The sequence below is a fragment of the Diuraphis noxia genome, unplaced genomic scaffold (assembly GCF_037042655.1).
Source record: "Diuraphis noxia isolate RWA-SAM2 unplaced genomic scaffold, SU_Dnox_SAM2 contig0004, whole genome shotgun sequence".
In the NCBI taxonomy this organism is placed as follows: domain Eukaryota; kingdom Metazoa; phylum Arthropoda; class Insecta; order Hemiptera; family Aphididae; genus Diuraphis; species Diuraphis noxia.
In genome coordinates, this window is record NW_028301714.1 from 59,058,758 (window position 1) to 59,080,649 (window position 21,892).

Sequence of the window (21,892 nt, forward strand, 5' to 3'; positions counted from 1 at the left end):
ACCTTGAAATGATAAAATGTGGTTTAACTGTTTAAGATATAGAACTGGTTAATGATTCTGACATTTACGAATATGTTATATACGCGCAGTATATAAGATACACAATTTCGAGTAAAAATGTGTTATACTTTTTAAGTTAATTTTGGGGATTCAATTTCATGTGAAATTTACTGTTACAAATTACAACAAAAGGTGTGGAGATAATGATTTCGACCGACAATGACTTCAAACGCATAAATATAGACATTGTGACTCAACATTACCTATATAAAGCGATTTTTTTTTACAAGCAATATATAATGGTTTGTTGTAGACATATATCGGTACAAATATATTGAGTTAAACATTATCGTTGACATTTTATATAGTTCTTTGATTTGATTTTTTTTCAAACAACGAACCACATTCAATTGTTCGAAGTAAGTACCTACTATAAATTTACGGTGGCGTCGTGGCATATCATTTATATAAAGAAATATTTTGTTTTCATTTTATTAAAAACTAATCAAATATTTTTTGATGTTTCAAAATAAAATATGAATTATATTCTCCTGTACGAGTTTCGATGCATTTAGGTTAATATTTTTCTGTCAGATATTTCGTGTGTAAATATACTGCTTATTAAATAAATAAGTAACTTTATTATTGCACACTTGAGATTTACGCTATCCTAATTTCATACCTAACGACTTCAGTTCAGAAAATATTTTGAAAGTATTATTATTTTAAATCATAATAATATATGATGTTTTATTTTATTCCTTAAAAGATAAGTTTTTATATTAATTATACATTTTCAAACCAAATATCGTGTTAAAAACTCCCAAGTACATAACTCTTATATTTGTATGTAGGTATATATTGTAAATGTAATATATTATATTATGCTTAATAAAATCTGAGCTCAAGTAATAAAAATCGCTCAAATAATTCTTATGCACAAGTTACAAAAATACCAATAAAAATACTCACTCAATATCTCCAAGCAATTTCGACAACAAAGTATCATAAAATATTATATGCCGTCATATAATTATATTATTGATGATAAGAGTTGAAAGACGTGCTATTGAATAAGGATTTTGAAAATATTAAATTATTATAAATTGAGTAAAATTCAGATCTGCGTGTAACATTATACTATAGCGATTGATATTTTCAACAATGATAAAATAATAAATGGAGTTAAAATATTTAGATTCCTGGTCACCATTCAATATGCATACATTTTCTGTCACATGAATAACTTTTAAACAGTTAATTAAAATGATTTTATAGGTAAAATTTAACTTTTAATGTCTACGTGGTCGAATTTCGTACATCGAGTTGTCTTTAAAACCTTAAAAAGATAAATTATTATTTATCATTAAAATCCTCTCTCGACTCTCACCATATGTGGGGAGCCGATAAAAACAGTCTAATGTTAACTTATAAAGCAAACTATCAAGAATAGATTACGGATCCGTTATCTATAAATCAGCCAAACCAATCATTAAACAAATCCTTAACCCAATCCACAACCAAGCAATCAGAATAGTTATAGGGGCTTTTCGTACCAGCCCTATAGACAGCATTCTATGCATTTCAGGAGAACCCCCACTACAAATTAGAAGAAATAAACAGATATTAAAATTCGTAACTGAAAAACTCAATTACCCTAACAAAACAACTTACAAGTTATTTAAGTCACCAACACAAATTAATAGACTCAAAGAACCAGCAACAATCTTTGAAACATACACACGCATATATAAAGAATTCGACTGTCAATTCAACATCGAAACATCATCTTCTTTTTCAACAACCCCATTCTGGCTATATTCTACACAAGTTCACACTAAATTTTCTAACTTTAACAAAAACTAAAATCATCATTCTATTATCATTTCAAATTTTAATGAAACTATAAACTCTGATTTTCAGGACTTAAACTTTATTTACACAGATTCATCAAAAAATACTACATGCATAGCATATGCTGCGCATTTATTTCTGGACCTGTAAAATTACCTTTTGAAGCCAGTATCTTCACGGCAGAAATAATAACCATCAGAGAAGCAATTATCTACGTTGAATCCATCCACATTAACAAAGCACTTATCATAAGCGACTCTCTCAGTGCCTTAAATTCTTTACTATCTTCCAAACCATCTAATGAAATCTCTCAACAAATAATTTTCATTATAGCTAACTCTACAAATACTATCGAGTCCATGTGGGTCCCCTCACACACTGGTATCGAAGGTAACGAAGAAGTCGACATACTTGCAAACTAAGCTATATCATCAGCCGAATCAACTATAATAAATTCGCTTCCATACAAAGACTTATCAAGAATAATTTACCGAATCTCCATCCAGAAGTGGTAATCCTAATGGGCACCCCCTCTAAAAAAAAATTAAAAAAAACCATTCAGAAATGGCGAACTCCCACCAACATAGCCCGAAAAGTGGACATTGTCACCACAAGAGCCAGAATTGGTCATACATATCTCACCCATTCTTACCTTTCAACCACGAAGGACAGCCAACCTACTATCAATGTGACCTACCACTAATTATTGAAAACCTCACACTTCACTGCAAAAAATACAATGGTAAACGAAGCATATTAAACCACCCCACCAACATCGAAGAAGCGCTTGGAGAGACCAACTACACTGATGTAATATTCAATTTTTTCCATGCCACTAATCCGTCCAATCTATTCTCAACTATTATTGTAAATATTTTCTATGTGTATATACGATGTAAATATACGTCTGAGCAATCAAACACTAATCGTACAATGTGAAACTTTTACAGGCTAATGACCACTGCTGTCAAAGCATTTACTCTTAAAAACAAAATAAATATTATTTTTATAAATTGGTATAGGTCTACACTAAGTGAAGCTTTATGAATCATAGCACTGCAATTATAGTAAGTACAAGCTATATATGGTCATAAAAGGTTAACATATTTATTAGGGTGACAATAAAAAAAAAAAAATTATTTCTGGAAGTCCCACCCGCTTAAATTGTTTATCCATCTAATAACAACGTTCATAAAAAATTTCAAGAAAAAATTTCAATTTTTACTGGTTGCGCAACTTGTTTTAAAAATATAATAGATATTTCAGTGTATGAATAAAAAAAAAATATATTTAATAATTAAAAATAATATAAAAAAGTTATAGATCATCATAATATTGTATAAAAAATAATCATCACACAAAATGTCAATCATCAATTGTAGATTTATTTGGATTTGGATACTTCTGTCGGTGTTGTTCAACTACTTGCAAAAGATACTGCTTTTGTTCTTCTTGATTGGTGATTATCCCATTGAAAGTTTGAATCAACGAAATCCCACGTTCAGCTGCATCGTTAACTACTTTCAGATGTTGAACCCTTTTACAACCGTCAATGAAATCTTTGTGATTTTCCCAAGTATCTGGATTCTGATTTAAGAAATCTTGGGGGATGTCCAAGGCTGTAAATAATATGAGGCTATTTTTAGAAACAAAATCAGACAAAATCAGACTTTTACTAGAATGTACATGGTTAAGGTATAGAATAATAATACGTGTGAGTAACTGACAGACAATCACGTAGGTAATATACAATGTATTACGGGGCGAAGTGACCAGCCGCCGTCATACGAAAGTAGCCCTGAAATAATGAAAAAATAACCTTTAAAGTAGGGGTCTAACTCTTTTATTTGTTAAGTTATTGGTAAATTTAAGTTTTTTAAACCAAACCAAATCTACCACGAATTTTTTTATGTTTCTCCGAAATTTTTCAACATTTTAGCATAATTTTTTTTTTTTTTTTTAAAGCTATTTAATTGTCCTATCAACCAACATAATATACGCAATTAAACCAGAATTATGTACATTATTATTATAATTAAATATATTATTTATAATATTATTATATATACAATTTTTTTTATTAAAAGTTGGATTTTTAAAAATAAATCCCGTATTACTCAAAATAATTCAATATTTAGTATGGGTTTTTTTGTATGTACAATTGTACATTATTCTTATTATTTTTTTAATTTAATAATAATAATGTACATAATTCTGTTTAATTGCGTATGTTGGTTGATAAGACAATTAAACAGCTTTAAAATAAAAAAAAAATTATGCTAAAATGTTGAAAAATTTCGGAGAAACATAAAAAAATCCGTGGTAAATTTACAATAACTTAACAAATAAAAGAGTTAGACCCCCACCTAAAGGTTATTTTTTCATCATTACAGGTCTACTTTCGTATGACGGCGGATGGTCACTTCGCCCCAGAACACATTGTATAATTATTTGTATACTTTTCATAGTTGAAATTAATTCGTTATTTTTATAATTGTTTTGAGTTCAACGCTGAAAATGATCGTAAAATACGTTTTTTTTATTAAAATCTTGATCTAAGCAAATAAAAATGAATTTCGTGCAATAAAAAAAAGCTAATTTAATTAAATTCGTCGATTTATTCATAAATAAAATGAAAATATAGAAAAACTGGAATATGATTATTACATTTATTTAAATTATGTTAGATTTTATGATCGAATAAAATTTGACATTTCAAAGTTGTTTTATTTTAATCAATAATTAATGTGCGATTGTTATACAAAATATATATCTTAATGTCAGAATCCGAACATAAATATACGCCAACCTACCTATTATTTTTTTAAACAAATTACTATGGTCGGCATTATATTTGTAGATACATAAACGATAACGTGTATAGAAAAAATAGTTTCATTGAACTTTTGAACATTAACATTTATTAGTATAATCGAACACTTTAACGACTATATTATTATTATAATAATAACACAAAACGAAAAACTCCTAACAAATTAGAATGACTATTTAATGATCTGTACTTAAATGCATTCCATGATATGGGGACATTCAAATGGATACATTTTTTTAATAAACGTCGTCGATAATTAATTTTAGAATCTTTACACTATACACGGGTATTTTAAACGACGTTTCCAGCCATTGACATTCTACAATTCATTAAATTTTGTAGACGTATTATCATTTATCGGTTACTATTATTATATAAATCAACTTCCTAGTTAACAGTTACTTGCAACAGTATATAATACTATAGACAGTGTCCAATATGGTTTTTATATACCTTACACACTATCACAAAAGAATTCCACTTCATTATTATTGTTATCCAACAGGGGGTATAATAATAACGATAGTTTACTCTTACATTTATGCAGGTTATTTATTTTTTTACCGTGAACCAGGCATTATCTTGGAATATACAAAAATTTTTCGCTTTTTATAGATCAAATAACACTGATAAACAAAATAAAATAAAATAAATAGTTACTGCATATGTTCACCAACGTTTTAAAAACATAATAAATTTAAAAATTACTAGTCTTTCTAAAAGATTTACTAGCTGAAGATAAAATAATTGTTCGGTAAAATTGAATACGTTTCATATAGTACCAAATGGTGAAATTCGTCGGAACCAGTACGAATCTGTATTTAGTACCTATAAAAGCAATAACAAGAAGACCTGACAAAATTTAGATCTAAAAAAAATGTATGTATAAATAACTGTAACTAATGGCCTTTGTCGCCGATGTTTATAAGAACAATAAAAAAAAAAAGAAGACCTGACAAATGAAATAACTTTGATTATTCAAATTTTTCGATTGCTTTCTCCTTATATAATTTTATCGACTCTTATAATACCTATACGTTTTTTTTTTTTTTTTTTTTTTTTTTTTAATAATAAAATTATAAATTATAAATCTGATTAACATTTTTAAAAAAGCTAATCTGTTAATTTGCTTCTTAAACTTTTGATTATAAAAGCATTTATCCTAGTTAAGTAGTTTATTAATTATGATTTTTTGATGTCAAATTTTTTACAAGTTAGTTAACATCTGGATTAACTCAACTAAACAAAAATCTTGAGATTCAAATAAATTAAAAAACTTAACTACTTGACTTTAATACATTTTAACAATTAGTTCTACATATAATAAAAAGATATAGGTATATCAGATTTAAAATGTTTTATTTCCATTATTAAAAATATAAATAAAATATATTATACTATACGTGTGGCACACGCGTTTGTAAATGATATAAAAATATAAAAATTAAAAATATTGTTTAGATCAAAAGTTATTTCATTTGTCAGATTTTCCTGTTGCAGGGCTGTATACTATAGCATAATAGCAACTTCAGAGCAGGACGTCAAGAATCTTAAATGATGACAACTTTGAATTGCTATACAGCAAATTATACTGAATCTTATTTACCACAAAACAAATTAAATTTCTCCGTATACCTACAACCTACATATTTTGTTGGAGAATATTATTTACTCGATAATGCACTTACAAAGAAAGCACGTGAAATTGAGTGAGTTTCATCAAGTTAAGATTTCAATTTATCCGTTAAACGAAACCTTATGAATTGCATTTACAACGTACCTATTATTTATATCGAAATCAAATTGACTGAAATGATTGAATTGACTCTGTGTCAGCCCCATCTGTGGTGCTGTGCAGACTTTGATAATTACGTTCAAAATCGTAACGAATTGAACTGACAAATAGTAACTTAAAATCGTAACCGGTAAAATCATAAAAATAAAAAACATAAAATTTAATACAAACAACCGTTTAACAAAATTAATTTGAAAGACAAAAGTTACAACTTACAGTTGATATTATTCCATCATAAAAAATACGCATGTACCTATTCAAATTAATTTTATATCATGTTAAGTTATTTTTAAAAGCTTAATAATAATAATATAATCCGTTACTTTCCATAAAATAACGTTTTGAATTGATTTTATTTAATTTTTATATTGATGGAGAAATCAATGTATTAAATTGCCTACGATATCGAGTAGTAAGTACTATAATTTTATTTTTGTTTGTTTGCTATATGATAGGATGTTGCGCTCTATATAATAATTTTACTATGTGAGACTATAGAGCGACATTAAAGTCATAATTTAGTGTCACTCTGCTTAAGTATAAATAAATTCCAATCCGTTAAATTGTTCATTAATGATAGGCCAATGAATTCTTGTCTATCCTGATGCGATATGACTTGAAAATATTTTAATTTGTGAATAAAATTGTCATATTTTCAAAATGCCTAGCTACACTTGAAATACATTAGATATAGAATATTATACGGCAATATGTTTGAATACGTAAATACGTATCATTTAGGTAAATTTAATATTTAAATATTTTTATTGCAATTCATTAAAGCTACCTGTATGTACGTAATATGCAACCATTATATAAGTAAGATATATGCAGTATACTTCTGATTACCAATAACGACCATGTGCAGCGTGCGTATATAAATATATATCATAAAAATCCTAGATGGCCGAATAAATATACAACTGCAAAGTGTGACCTTCCGTTTATCGTGTAGACCATTATTACTAACTCACCCGTCCAATTAATATAATATATATTGTCATGGTCGTGGACGCGGTGCGACACGCGAACATACCTCATCATCATCGTCGTCATATATGTGTGTAGGTACAATGTGTAGGTACAGGACTGCGTCCCGTATCGTTTAATAATATCAAATAATAATAATACAACATAACGAAGTTCCATCGTACGACGGATGATATTCCAGGAGAGATATTAAGTCGCCTTCGCCATGATATATATATATATATAGGTCATCGTCACGATTTCAACACTGAACAAAATTAGTGTATTTTGTGTCCAACAAATATCGGACGCATTAGGTACTATATGTATATAATTTATTGTACACGCAGCTTGGTAGGCTATAATAATATGTGCCAGTGACGTTGTTTTCGTTCCGTGAATCCTATCGGAGCAATTATTATAGCATGTTTGTGGAGAAAAAAAAAATATGAAAAGCCGAAGAAGAAGTCTCCTCGGACGTGCGCGCCGCGTTTCTGCGCAGATGAGTAACGTTAATATACATATATAAGCCCGCAAATTAATATTACACTCGTGTATGTATGTATATTGTATATATAATGTATATAATATATATATATATATACAATACGAAACGTCGATGTTGATCATCACTGCATACACACGATCGAATTCTTGTCTGACGACTGCAACGCAATAGTATAGGTATTATGTGTTATTGAGACGTATAATTTATTAAGCACGCGTATACAGAGCGATTGGCTTGCGACCGTTCGTTTGCCATCGACGCCATCTCTCTTCTTATATGCTTTTCATTGAAATATTCATTCGGATTTTATGATATAGATACCTATACACATAGATTATGTCATATTTTACGTATGCGCTTTACCAAATTCTTGAATGCGTAAAACAAAAATGTTATACTGACTTCAACATTTTGAATATCAATCTGCTCGATTTAAGGATGATTGCTTAAACTGCTCACAGAATAACCCTGTATGTTGTACTAGCATGCGTGTGCGTGGTGTTCGAGTGTGCTTTGGTCATAAAATCAACAAATTATTGCACCTCAAACACGATAATATCTGTCTTATACCGATCGGTTACAATAATGCAATTTTTGTTTAGTATTTAAATTACCTCGTGAGTACGAACACCGTATGAGATAAAAACCGACGTAACAATAACTGTTTGGTAAAAAGACATTTGAAATCGTATTTAATAATATTTATCGTTTGATCGTCTTACGATGAGAACACACAAATATAATATAATATGCTGCACATACGTCTTCGTATACAAAATAATATCTAAATCGATATTCGCCCAAGTAATAACAGTCTAAGTTTTCTTCTCTGATAATGACAATTAACAACACATTAAATAGCTATAATTGTATTTTCGATTATTTATTGAAAATGTTTTTAAATAATATAACATAGCAGAAGCGGATTTGAGGGGGGGGCGACGTGGTGTTTACCCCTCCTTTGGGAATTTTTTTTAATGACATTTGAATTACGACACGGTGGCGCTGCACTAGAGACTTTTTCGAAATACACACCGATGAGAACCATATAATGTGTCTGTACTTTACGACCGCGACGGGATGCGTTATCGTCTATTTTTTTCTTCTTACCGTCAGCCGCGTCACAGTTTCATTTCGACACATAACTGCGGTCTGCGGGTATACGGTGCAATAAATGTCGAATTGAAAAAATAAAAGGAGATGAAACGAGCGCAACGCTCTCTCATCGTGGCGATCGGATTGAATACTACGTTTTTGCTAAACTTTTAGATTCCCCTCGAAAACGCATTTTTCGTTGGTGTTAGGTAAGCCACATACCTAGTGGTGCGCTGAACTCTAAACACCTACAAAGTAGGTAATAAATTGTGTGTGATGCGCAAAAACACGTTACGCTCTACAACTCGGTTACTATTCTCGGCTCACTACCTACTTATACATATTTTCGAATTACATTAGCTGTGGGACAAGTAAACAAAACATCATCGGATGATTAATTCCTAGGTTAGGTTATAATTATTATATTTTGACTTGTATTTCGCGCATGCACAACGACTTCAATTTTTCTGTGAGCTCTGTTTTCGTTATGATCGAGTTATGTGGTTATTTTGTAGTTTTTGTATAGAACTCACTAACTATACATAATAGGTACCTACATTAATTTGTGGTCAGATCTTATTTCGTTGAAAAACGAACACGAATGGTCCGATGGTCGTAGCTATATATAGGTACTCTTCGTATTATAGTTATCGTGTGACTTAACCCAGTTAAATTCGTACTTGTTCTCAATAATAATTATCGAAATTTTTCTATTAATTCGTCAGACGACTGCATTATTTCATTTTACCTATACCAACTACCAAGTTACCTGGTACATTTATACATTATATACTCGTACTCGATTTACATATTAATTATGTATGTACATATTTTTCCTACTTTTATATAGGAAAAGCATTATGATAAATGTTTTTAGCATAAAAATGTAATTTAGGTATAACAATACTATTTTGATTAAATAAATATATTATAACGGAGATTTCCAAACTATGGTACACATACGGCATACCCCTTGGGTGTACTCGACATTTTTTAAGGGGTACGAGTCTGGCCAACAAACCTTTAAATTAAAATAGATAATAATAATAAATAATATATATTTTACTACAGTAACCAAGAAGGGGTACCCAAAAACATTTATTGGTGAAAACGGGTACAGTGTTCATAAAAGTGTGAGAATCCCAGATAGCTGTTAGCTAATACGTTAGCAAACATAAACAACAAGTCCACTAAATACCTAATAAATGACGAAGAAGGATCAAATGCAGCAGTAAAACGCATTCCTCTAATGGCTTTTAGTCGGTGACATATTGTTTATATGGCTTCACTACACTTTCTAAAAAGTTTCGTGTAAATCAGAAATAAATTTTACTGTACCTATAGCCAATTATATTACATAATATATAAGGGCGTGCCTAAAAAAATTTCCGGGGGGGGGGGGGGTGTTCAATAATTTTACTAACACGTATTTCATTTCAAGTGTACTTATTTACTATGTATTAATTTGGCGAATATATTTAAAATAATAATAATAATAATAATAGTTTATCATATAGATTTCACGGATTACGGTCGACGGCCAATCTAATCTAATCTATGGTAGTAGAGAGATCGATAATGACGATAATGGTTTATATAAATACACTAGTTTCCAAAAAATGTTTGTAATATAAAACATTAATTGTATACAAATATTAATCAATACTCTTTTAATAAATTCGTTAAGATTTCTGGGGGGGGGGGGTTAACACCCCCCCCCCCCCCTTAGGCACGCCCCTGATAATATACACTCAATATATATTATTATTCAGTATAATGTGTCATTGCTCGACGAGGAAATATATCTCAATAAGAAATTTAATATACCTATATCATATAGTATCTTGACTGACAGATTTAGGACAGATTGCGTTTTAAATATAATCCTCTAATTAATCGAATTATACGACAGCAGAGTAAATGATCCGGGTTTGAGGTCAAATTCCGTGTGATGTGGGTTCGAAACACAAAATGGTGTGTCTGGAACCTAACCTAACCACTTAAATATTGTAACATCATACGAATAACCATCATGATAGATGAGAACAAATTCTATCCAAACGGGTGCATGCCAGTGATATTTTAGTCGGTTCATTTGCATCGATTTCAAGATATTATTAGTACTAAAATATTTATGAATACGTAGGTACTATACACATAATATAGTATTATAATATCGTAAATATTAATTATGGTGCTTTTTTTTTCTACAATGACATAATACACAACGATCGGTGAAGTATGATTAAGTATGATAAATAGTTGATTGAGTATTTATACAACATCGTGCGTTGAATATCCATTCTGCTTATGTAAAATACTGAAATTATTAACATAGATTATTTAAACTATTACTTATTTCTATACTAAACAATTTCAAAATGTTTCATTGACATGTCTCCATTAATTACACAATATTCACAACATTGAGTGTAAGTATTATTATAATATACCATAAAATTTATAAGAGGACAAAAGCGGATACACATTAGCTATCACTCGGAAAAGGGATACACCCAAATTCCTATATGTATCCCTGAATTCCTTACACCTGCATATTCTCGATGATGGAAAATTACAATGCTTTTTCAATTAATTAATAAAAATGTTCTACGTCCATAAAATTCAATTTATTTTATACTACTATAATAGGTTTAATTTTTTTTTTTATTATTTCATATATTATGTGTGTGCATTACATAAACGTAGTACAAATTACTTAACACGTCTACCCGTTTCCTCAGCTGCGTTTGTGTTTAAAATAATGTAGTAGCGTGTAACGAGTATAGGGTTCAAGTATTACCCTGCAGGTAACACCTTCTAAATGTGAGTGAGTGATAGAAGAAAAATGGGATTCATCATCGGTATTAGATATAACAATATTATGAGGGGTATCGTCTTACTTACAATTATTTGAGGAACACAATTTTGTTCTTCTTTTATATTATATACACGACACTGAAATAAAGTTTAGGTATATTAGCGAGATGGGCTGACATTAGAAAATGTGTTTATTTGGATTATATTATTATATATTTTGTTTTTTGATATTACATTTCCTGCACTTAATTTAAAATTAATGGAATTATTAATGACTTCTGCAGTTTTTATGTTTCAGACTACCTATATTATATTTTTTACTAAAGATTTAAACAGATCGTAAATACCGGATGCCTATTACCTCGACACAGATTTTTATTGTTAAAAACGTTATTGTACCTACTTATAATGTATTTTATAGACAGTGTCACACGATGTCAGATGTGACTTTAGCTCCCAATACTCGAAATCGTTTAATACAATTTCAGCTAGGTATCAAAAAATAAGTACGTCTAGTTGTTTCGGGAAGTCGAGTGGAAAAAACATTACCTAGCTTTGACTTTTAGATCAATATATTTTTATTGTTTGTAAGAAGTGGATATTTTACTCTGTTTCTAGTCGGTATTTTTTAAGTAATAAATTGATAATCGTACAGTTGTGTATAAATAGAAAATCATTTTACGGGTATACTTTGACATTTCAGTTCAGCGACGCAGTGAGCATAAAAACGCTCTACAAATAATAATATTAATCAGTAATAATTTAATAATTGCATATTATCATAATATTAGACAATGCATGATATGCTCTTGTATGATTTTTGGAGTCGGTTGGAAAATATTATTTGCTTTTTAATCGCATTACACGAAATCCACGGTGTTCAAGATTTGATTATTTATATTGATGACGTAAAGCCACTGTTTAGGTAATAGAATTGTTGGTCTCCTCCGTACAATTTGAATAATACATTTCTGCGGTATTTTGGTTTATACATAGCCCGAATCCATGAAAAATATCCCTTCGACGGTGGGCTTTAGTCGATTTTATAAATACACATACATATACCTATACTATATATATCAAACGGTTTTGCTTCGGCTGTACCTATAGGTATAATATACTCCGGGCGAGGAGTGTTATTCCTTTAGTTTTTTTTTTTTTTTATCATTTCAGAACGATTCAATTGTTATCCAATCTATATTACGGTCTTCATTACTTAGGTTTACGATGTCGTCTTTTTGGGGAGGTATTTCAATTTATTATAGTGATATTGGCATGCGCTTAATGCTTATCGTCACCGTCTTAAAAAAGTCACTTTAGATGACTAGCTGCGCTATGCGGTGTCAATGTAGGCCATTATAATATTGATAGTAATAATGGATTTTTTTTCGGTGATGAGTATACAACATAAAAATTCCGTTAATTTTTACTGACTGGCTGGAAAACACTTCATGGTTATGTATTTGAACTATATGTTATATGTTGTTGTGTATTATTTTGAATCCAATCTCAATGTGTTCTCACGGATTAAGAATAAGACGATCGTGAATCGCCTATCAATCAAGTTCTATATATATATATATATATATTTAAGCACTATTTTAGAGATTTATAGAAAAAATAATATTATATTACATAAGTAGGTACTATTGCTATACAGCGCGGTTTCCTAATGTATATACCTAGCTAAATTTTTTTTTTTTTTTATTAGCTTTTTAATATAAAAGCTAAATGTATATTTACATTAAAATATATAATGTAGGACATAATACATATAGGAAAACAGTAGCGCAATTAGAAACTAGTTCTGGGGGGTAATAACAATTCCAAACTCAGACTACTGGATTCTAAATAACATACATTTGAAGTTAAATATATTTAATAATATAAATTAAATAATAGCTGAATTTCCCTCAGTCTTTGAACGCCAAACCATACATCGCGGACATGTAAAAATTCAATGATTTTGTTTTTATCCCAGACCCAACTATTTACCAAAAACGTAATAAAAATAACAAAACTTCACTTAATTTTTTATCTTCACTAAAAATATTAAAATGTGTTTATATAACTTTTTTAGTTAAACATTCAAAATACCTATACATTTGTGTAAATACTCAAAACTTTTTATTTTGAGAAATGTCCACAAAATATATACAACTCCAATTAAACAACTGAGAAATTAATTTTAAAATAACTATTCATATTATTTCAGAATTTACGTGTATCTAATGATTTACGATCGATACGTTTAAATCTATTATTGTGTGCAATTATTTACTAACTAGATACCGCGTAGTTTACTCGCATAATTAAGTTTTAAAAGTATAACAAAACAAAAACGTTATCGCGTTGGAAATAAAATTATGACGTGATCGTGGTATACCCACCCGGTTGATTTTAATGTTCAGTAATATTATGCAAGTACAATCGGATCATAATACGTATAAAATATACATAGTATATCATTAATATAATATTTTGACTGCGTACGCATTATTTTGCATGGTAGATATTTAATTTAAAATAAATTACCGCAGGTTGCATTTTACATTTTTGATCAAGTCGATACAGTCTACCGCGTCGGTATGATTTAAATGCTTATAGTCTAATAGGTTATATAATATAGCTTAGTCTTTGGATGCCTATCCGCATGACAAAATAGATAGGTATGTCAGCAACTTTTTGATACGCATCGTGTTCGCCAACCACTCCACCCCCCGTCTCTTAGCTGGTTCGCCTCTTCTCATTGGTGAATATAATATTCTAGGTCGTTTCATGTTATCACATGTTATCAATAAATATTAAATTCCGTATGGTCGGGTACTGATAAATACTATTTAAAAAACTTACTTCAAAGGAATAGCATTTGGTTTTAATATTTTTCTACACTTTACTCCGGAAGACATGACATAACTATCATTTGCAAAATGCAAAGAACAAACAACCGCTAAATATAATTATTTAATGTTGAATAAATATGGAAGTCAAGTAGGATACTAAAGTAAATATTATTACTAAAAATTATTTGTTTTTACCAGAATTAAAATTTATGGATTTCCTATCTGCATCTGTTTGGCCATATTGGTGTATTTGTTTTTCCCAGCAATCCCTTAAAATTGGGTCTTTTGGGAATCGATGTAACATAATTTTAGGATTTTTCACCAAACTTTTTCTTTTGCTACCATTATCACATCCAAAAAACTCACAAATTGGCATTTTGTGTGTAAAAATGTAAATATTATATGTATATATATATATATATATAGGAGTATTTTACTTATTCTATGTAAATCGTTTTATGCAGAATAAAATAAACACAATCAACTTATATAATCTAATATAAACAATTAACAACAAATAATTCGCAAATTGATTGTATTTGTTTATATTAAAATATCATAATACATTGATATCGACGAATAACATAAAAAGAAATTACGTCAGACGTCATACAAGAAAATGATAAAATGTAATTTGTCATAGTAAAAAGCTCGTATTATTCATAAATCATAATTATTATCTCGTCATGATTTTAATATTACAAAATTGTATTTTTGGCGGGTAATTTAACGGCCAATGAAATGAGGCGAACCACGACTATGGCTGGGAACTATATGGGACTATGGTGGGATGCGCTAACAGGACCAAAACTCGTATCGTTGCTGACATACCTATCTATTTTGTCATGCCTATCCGCAACAATAGCAATAAAATATCGGTGGAGTAATATGGCGAATTCCTGGCGGCTCCTCTAACCACGATATATATGGGCCTGCGAGTAGAATTCAGAATTCATGTACATTGCAGGGTTATATTATTGCACACAGTCTATTGCTCTGATTCGCACGCTTAATGTAACATAACACACAAACCAAAACGGGTAGACAAGACAGCGGACGGCGAGTAAATATAGGTATATAATGAAATAGCGAAAGAAAAAAATTGAATTTGCGGCTCTGGGTTAATCAAATCCTATGTATTCAGTGCTCGATTTGGTAAAACTAAAGCGAGTGGTGGGGAACTCGGTTTGTAATTATAAAAAAAGAGCGTTCCAATATCGCTTTTTATATGTTGATAAAACGAGGGGGGTATATGCCTCCACGCCACAATGATTTTTTTTCTTAAACTATATACAAAAATATATTCGGATATTTGTCAGAGTAATTACTTTGATAGGTTCATATTATTATTATGTTATAAATAATGTTACAACAAACCCAAAACTAAGTAAATTAAAAAATTAAAAAACTCACAAAGTCATACTTATAGGCAGCATATTATTCATTCAAGTATAGTTTCATAAACTATAAGTATTTCTTTCAATTTGATTTTTTTTTTACAACAATTTTTTTCCGCGTCCCTTTTACCATTATAAGTATCCAAGTTTTACATATCTACTTGAAATAAATCTATTAATGGGAGACCCGACACATTGGGTTAATAATCATAATATTCGTTTGTGGTATGTCACGTATCTGATAAAAATTCAATTAGATACCTACCTATGTATTATACAGTGCACACATTGCGTTTTGCAACACATATACGTTACACAATTTTGATTTATGTTTTAAAACGAGAACAGAGGATTTTAAAAATACCATTTTATTTCCCATATTTATCGTAATAAATAATACATTTTAAACAACGAAATATTTGTAAAACTTTTGTTGGCTGAATAAAAAAATGATATACCTACGTGTCTAAAATTATTAATTACCTCAACTATAATAATATTACAGGTTTGGTTTGACCACTGTAAATTTGAACACAATTTTCAAAAACGATCTTATAAATGTTGTTTCTTAACGTGTAGTGTTACACATATTATGTAAAGACCAGAATTCGATAGTTTTAACGACGCCAACAGAAATAAGGTTATAGACGTTATATATAGTATACAAGTTAGGTGTATGAACAAATCTGGAATTAGGTACATGCATGCAACATGCCTGATTCATAGAAGCGAAAATTTAGGGAAGGGGTGCCTGGCGGCTTATCCCCCCCCAAAAAAAAAGTGTATACAAAGCACCTTCAAAATGTTTAAACATTATTTAAAACCCCCACTCCATATTTTGTGAACAAAGATATAAGCCCTCTCTTTAGTTCAATCAAATCTCTGTCCATGGCCTTATTTCATATAATATTTATTATTTCCAAGTTCACCTTTCCTAATCGCTTATATTATATGATATAGGTACGAACGATGTTGTGATTGCGTAAAGAAAATTCAGATTTAAATACTTTAACTGTACAAACGATAATTTTTCTTGGCACATTGTATGTGTGTATCATCAGCTAAAATGCCTCATATACAACCACCGTGTATAATTGTATCTCAGATGAGCACAGATGCACGCAGTTCATAATATATTTTATATATTATATTAATAATATAATAAATAATAATATACGCTTTCGACACGTCAAATCGCATGCCTGCAGAATATTATAATATGCGATTCATATAAGTAAATAGTAAACAAATATGGCTGTGCCGTGTAACGTCCTCAAGTCGGAACGTTTAACATCGAAGCCTGCGGCTAACATGGCGTGTTCGGAAAACAAAGCCTTTAGAACAGTTAAAGTTCATTGTAACTCGTTCGAGTGTAAAACAAGATAGACTTTTGTTGGTATGTGCTCGTACGGTACACATAAATACCTATTGATTATCTTACACGTATATATATGTTATATTATGTGAATTAGCGGTCTGCAGTTGTAGGTTTCGATATATACCATATATATATATATGTATATGCCATCCATTTTGGTTAATATTATTTTACCGGTAAACTATTTAACTACATAATATACTATATAGTAACCGTGCAATCGGATAAACTTTTAATCTCAATCAAATATGAATTTTATATAACATCAAACAAAGTATAGGTATAGATGCCTGCACGAAAAATGTCACACGTCACACATTGAAACGATACTATTATAGCCTATAGGTATGATAACAAAATAACTAGTCATAAACTGTTTTTATTAAAATAAAAATATTATTCACTACTTGTAAGAGTTTATGGGTCGTATATTGGTTTATGTCCTATATAGTTTCCAAGAAAAAGGGTTATTAGCATAAAATATTTTAATGCGAAATATTCATTTTGGAATTTTAGAATTTTTACCGACCTTCAAATATTTAGATATTTTATTGAATTGCTTCATCTTGGAAGTATAACATGAAAATCTAATATAATAATATGTGCATTATTATTATCATATATCAACAAAATAAACAATTTTTTGTTTGAAGAAAATCCGGATTTGATTTATTTTTAATCACCCACCTAAGTAATAGTATATATAGTCAAATAGTCAAATTACTATAATTAATTTGAACTAATAATATGAATTATAGTAATTGTATGAAAGTTCCGTATACAAAGATACATATATATATACAAATATAAAACCATAACGACCATAATTATTCAAACTATATTTTAAGTAAAAAAGTTATATCTAATTTTACTTCGTACAGTTCCGTCAATGTAGATAACATTATTGTGTATTGCATATATTATACCTACGCATAGTTAAATATGAAATGCATATTAGTCACAAAATTATAAAATCTTAGAGAAAAAATAATACATTAATTGTTGAATGTCTAAAATATTAGTTAAAATATATAAATAATCTAAAATTAAAAAGGAATAGTAATAGATAACATAAAATATATATTATTATGTATCATGTATTAAAAATGTAATATACATTTAAAAATACTTTTAAACACATGTATTATAGTAACAATAAGTATATTTATAAATTACATTAAAAATATATTATCACATTACCTACATGCCTAATATATTTCAAATTTGATATGTGATAATATCATTAAATCACATATAAATAATGATATGAATTTACATTTTAATATAATATCATCGTGAATAGTATGACTTGACTATATTTGAGTTAGAATGTTAGTCAGTCTAGTTTCGTGTAATATGAATTATATTTATTTAACTTTTCATAAAAAAAAAATAAATATTTTATTTCTAAAGTTTCATATGAAATATTTAAAAAATTAAACGTTTATTATTATCGATAGTGACATTAAAATCAGGCCACGACGATTTAAAAACATATGATGTGACGGATGAATAAAAATTTAATTCAATGAAAACAAAAAAAATAAAATAAAATAATTAAAACGAGAAATTGAATAGCAGCTGAGCTGAAACGATTTCGTTAATATAAAAATGTATGTATTTTACGTGTTGCTAAACAAACTTGCAGTACATAATAATTAATATTACGTTTAACAATATTACGAGCAAAATATTTAAATATTTGTTGGTCGTGATGACTGAAATTTAGGATATATAATAATGAACCGATCGTTAGCAAATAATTATATAACGTATTGAATCGATGACGATCATATTATAAACATATTATAATTTGTAACATTCCGAAATTATGTTGTATTATATTACTAACGAAAAATATTTTCAGATCGGTCCGGATATCAGCAGAAGTAGGCGATAAATGTACACTGATTTTACAAGAGATATCGTAAACCTGACTAAGTTCTCGACAACGGCATTTGGGGTGATTTAAAAAACGAAATTCCAGTTTCCGTTTTCAAGGCACGTAATTGAAACTCGTCAAAAGAATACCACAATGTACCCATTGAAATCGACACTGCCGGCTCACTGGCCCGTCGATACTATTACGGATATTTCATATTATTAACATTTTTGATCATACTCTACACAACGCCACCGCGTTGACGATTTAAATACATTTTTAATACTTTTTTAGTGCAATCTTTCGATTATTCAGCTGTGTATGAATATCCTAATTATAACTGTCGTCTGTCTGGCAGCTGCATCTACATTTGTTTTTTTCTCAAATTAGTTCCAATCATCGATGCAAAAAAAGTTTACCAAAAGATCTTATGCATAATAAGTTTCTAGGGTTTGACTTTTATCATAATATGAAATGACTAATGATTGTAAAGTTCAACCACAATAGTGACCAAATAGTAGTTTAGAGAAATAAGTATTTTTTTGAAATCTGCAGCTCACAACGACAAAGTGCAGTTATTTATTCTCTGCCATAATAATTGTTGTCAACAACTGTAGGTTATTGGGTACCTAATTATTGTCATATCATTGAAATACGTGCAGGTACAACCGAAACATAATGGTCGAAATTGCACCTTAAATTAGTCACATTCTATGTGATTATTAGTTGCTCGATTCAAAAGTATAATCAATATATGACTACGGTATTTGAAGGTGAAGTTTATCTTTAAGTTTCTCAAAGTGGACAAAAAAGGAACAATAATAGTCATTAGGTTTTACGCGTGTTGCAGCGTATATGGGTAGGCGCATGGTAACCTTCAATTTGATCGTTTGCAAAGGACGCCTAATACTTTTAATGCAAACAGATACCGTGGTATTTATGGTGATCGCCGATTTAGTGGTTACCGCCATAGCGATTAGGTGCTCATCGAACTTGCGGAGCGCATACTGCGGTCGATGCCTGCAGATGGTATTATTATTAAAAATTATGACTAACCGTCGTCGTCAAGTCATGGGCATATTTTTTTTTTTACTATTCCTTATAAACCTCGACGGCAATTTGCCATCAGTTACATTTGTTTTTTTCGTAATTGTACTGTAATTTGGAATTTTTTGAAAACTTTAAAATTAGTTTTGGTGGTGTCCGCGACGGATCCGAGTGCAGCTGCGACCAAAGTGTAGCGGGTAAGTTGAGGCTGCTGATTTCGTGAGTGTATTGAAAGCATTCCGTGATTATGATGTGGCTGACTGAGAGATCAGTTGCACAATAATTAGACCTTATTGGTTTTTGTTCTTTTACGCTGCGTATTCGGTAGTGTCCGTCATCCGGGGTTGTCGTCCGATAGAAATTGCCCGGCATGATAACAATATACAAAAAGAAAATATCAAGGTAAAATGATTATGAAACGAAGTATTTTTTTTATTTTTTTTTATATTTGGTTTTCATCATCATTTGAAGTGATCAGTAGAACACAATTCGTTTTTGAAGAAAACTTATATTTTATTGCTATAATATTTTATTAGCAATATGTGTTTTATATGTATAATATTTAGAAACGACTAACTACGTGTTATGATATTATACTTTTGAATATTATTTTTCTGAAAATTCCTATCCATAAATATATTTCAAAGTCTGCAGGTTGAGAGTGTGAGTGGAGTGAAGATGCACTAATACTTTAGGGAGACCCGAAAAAATGTCTGTCCACTGCTCTCCGCTCCTCTCGTCTATATATACTTCTTTAAATATAACATATATATAAAGGTGTAATAGATACTTGGCGTATTTATAACGCACGACTCATATAACACGACCAACCATACATTTTATACGATATACGTTCGTTTACGTCATATTATACAAACAATTGCAGTAGTATGGTGAGCATTCTGTAAGTGTGTGTGTGTGTGTGTGTGTGTGTGTGTGTGTGTGTGTGTGTGTGTGTGTGTGTGTGTGTGTGTGTGTGTGTGTGTGTGTGTGTGTGTGTGTGTGTGTGTGTGTGTGTGTGTGTGTGTGTGTGTGTGTGTGTGTGTGTGTGTGTGTGTGTGTGTGTGTGTGTGTGTGTGTGTGTGTGTGTGTGTGTGTGTGTGTGTGTGTGTGTGTGTGTGTGTGTGTGTGTGTGTGTGTGTGTGTGTGTGTGTGTGTGTGTGTGTGTGTGTGTGTGTGTGTGTGTGTGTGTGTGTGTGTGTGTGTGTGTGTGTGTGTGTGTGTGTGTGTGTGTGTGTGTGTGTGTGTGTGTGTGCCACTGCTGTAGCTGCGGTGGTACATAATATACGATACGTGAATCCTGCGGAGAGATAATGTTATGATAATAATATTATTATAACGTTTAAAAATAATAATAATTGTCATATATCACGTGACGGAGAGATGTAGTGGGGGAAGAGAAGGGGGTAGGGAAACCGGCTGCGAAACGATCGCCTTCGGGCGTGATGCTGTATACGGTCTTTCCGACGCT